This window comes from Montipora capricornis, chromosome 13 (genome assembly GCF_036669925.1).
Source record: "Montipora capricornis isolate CH-2021 chromosome 13, ASM3666992v2, whole genome shotgun sequence".
Lineage (NCBI taxonomy): Eukaryota > Metazoa > Cnidaria > Anthozoa > Scleractinia > Acroporidae > Montipora > Montipora capricornis.
This window is the reverse complement of record NC_090895.1, coordinates 6,725,131-6,727,630: the sequence shown is the minus strand read 5'-3', so window position 1 is coordinate 6,727,630 and position 2,500 is coordinate 6,725,131. Positions and strand designations below refer to the sequence as shown.

General features: G+C 40.3%; 2 protein-coding genes and 1 long non-coding RNA gene across 3 annotated transcripts in view; 2 read left to right on the top strand and 1 right to left on the bottom strand.

Annotated features, from left to right (window-relative positions):
- The window catches only part of LOC138030401 (tyrosine kinase receptor Cad96Ca-like), a 169,902-nt gene that overhangs the window by 35,692 nt on the left and 131,710 nt on the right, over positions 1-2,500 (top strand). The window lies entirely within an intron of this gene.
- LOC138029735 (fibroblast growth factor receptor 1-A-like) overlaps positions 1-2,500 on the bottom strand; it is a 45,680-nt gene that overhangs the window by 30,557 nt on the left and 12,623 nt on the right. The window lies entirely within an intron of this gene.
- LOC138029832 (uncharacterized) overlaps positions 585-2,500 on the top strand; it is a 10,391-nt gene continuing 8,475 nt past the window's right edge. The window contains exons 1-2 of the long non-coding RNA XR_011127938.1: positions 585-1,045; positions 1,813-1,946. This is a non-coding gene — a long non-coding RNA (uncharacterized lncRNA). The remainder of the gene's footprint in view (positions 1,046-1,812; positions 1,947-2,500) is intronic.

The window sequence follows — 2,500 nt, the reverse complement described above, 5'->3', positions numbered from 1 at the left end:
TAAAATAGTTTTTTTGTGTAAATTTCATGTAAATTGCTGGGATGAATCATGCAAATAACATGTAAATCAAGGCCTTTGTGATATAGGAGTCCCAGCACAGAATGAGATTGAGAAAGTAATGTAGGCTAGTAAGCAGACTTTACCATGCTCCTTGAAAAAAGAAAAAAAAATAGCATTGGTGTTTAGCTGCCCAAATTAATCGTGCGGGTTTCAGTCAATTAACGTGGGTGCTTTCATAGCCCGTAGCTGCAGGTGAGAATTACTTCTTGTGAAGTAATGATCGAAAATCGGGCAGCCATATTTGTTATTCTAAATGATTAGTATCCAGTCTCTTGAGAAAAACAGAAAAGGAAATCTCAAAAGGAACACACTTTCCCCCGTTCCATATTTTGATTGAGGAAATTTGCTCTGCACCTTTAAAGCAGAAAATTCTCCCCGGTTTTTCCACCCAAAATGAAAGCGCCCCACGAATCGCACTGGGCTCGCAACGGGTTGTGATTGGATGTTGGCACAAAGAGAAGGATTGTGGACATTTCACAATAATTACATGATGTAACAACTTTGTCCACCATTATGAATTGCCCTGCCGCAAAGACTCTGGGAACGAGATCGGTTTGAATTATCGGTTTGTTTTTCGCGCGGGCGATCGATCCATGTCCTCTTCCTCTCTTTTTCCCTTGTTGGACGACCAAAATTGGATCTTTGCGATTCCTTAACATTTTGTGCGGGTGAAATGGCACGCATTCCACCAAATAAACCCAGTAAACATCGACGGAATCCGGAAGAAAGGGCAACGACAATTCAGGTCAGATAATCAGCATTCGCCACAAAGATACACGCCAGTGACATGATTCAACCTCAGACAGTCTCCGAAAGGGTTAATCGGTGAAGACTTCATGGCAAAAATAGAGACCTTCTTCAAAACGTAAAGAGAGTTCTACGAACGTTTGGAACAAAGGGTGGCCTGGCCGAACAGCTACATTTAGCGAATGGGCGGGAAGATTCAAAAGATCCGAAAAGCAAAAGACTGCCGAAGGAGTTTTCGGTAAGTCGTCATCTTACTTACAAACCTGATTTAAGTTTAAATGGCTTAAAATTTTAAAGTTTTGTTCCCTTGTTCCCGGCCCAATTTACTTTCAAACTTGTACCTAGCTTTTTGCTCCCTAAAATTGTTTATGTCGCCTTGTTCCTAAGACATTTTGTCATTTTTTCTCTGTTCCTCAGTTCAAAATAGCCATCTTCCCTCGTTTCCCAAAACGCCAAGGAGGGCCTCAGCACAGTCATTACTTTTGCAGACCTACTCCCTTAGTAATTTCACTTTATATTGTATTAAGGCCATTTAAGGCAATAACAATAATAACGAATAGGGAATTACATGTAATATATGGATCTCTGTATATCCAGCCCCTTATTCGCCACTTGCAGATGCCTTGTTCTTCAAACGATGCCACTACAAGAGCACAATAGTGGCCGGTTATTCTGTAGTTACTCCCTTGTCACCTGTATAACTACATGTACCTTCACTGGTTTCTCATGCACGAGGAGCCAGAGCAAGCTAAATTTTGGACTGGGTGCTTAATAGGATGACTCCTTTGACACTAGATTTCACTGAAAGGTCGGTTACACTTCAGAAGAAACCGCCTGGGAGATTATCTCGCTTTGGTCTCCCATTAATTGTCAATACCTCCGTCATTCCCACCCAAATAAAGTATCTTGATGACAAATCTTATTTCCATCAATTTGACCAAAATATAAATTATCTAATTTCTTTGATTGTCCTTGATAAGGCGGTTCTGTGGACTTGATCCCTAGGTTATTTTTCCAGATGTGCTGCAACACTATTTGCACAAATTTCAACTTCCCGACTGGGTTCTTTTGAGGCCAGAATCCCAGATGAAGGGTGGCAGACAATGATGAGAAATCTGACAAAATTAAGTGGAACAGGAGTAAGTACACGAAGCTTGTAGCTATTTTAATTGACATTCTTGTGTATTTGGGAGGTGAGCGGGAGGAGTTGGGTTTTTGAGGTCTATGCACAATCACAATCCTTTCAGGCGAAACCTGGAATTACTTCTTAGCGATCTAAGTGCACAGAAAAAGCAAGTTAAAGCATGGCCTAAAAGTTGATGCGAAAGAGTATACAAAATTAAATTTACAGCTATGCTATTAATAATTAATTGTGTAGCATATACCTGAGGTATACAATCCTTAACTCACTGTCACACCATTTTACTTTGTAACCTCTTGGGTAGCATATACCTGAGGTATACAATTCTTAACTCACTGTGTCACCATTTCACTTTGTAACCTCTTGGGTAGCATATACCTGAGGTATACAATCTATTAACTCACTGTGTCACCAGTTCACTTTGTAACCTCTTGGGTAGCATATACCTGAGGTATACAATCCATAACTCACTGTGTCACCATTTCACTTTGTAACCTCTTGGGTAGCATATACCTGAGGTATACAATCTATTAACTCACTGTGTCACCATTT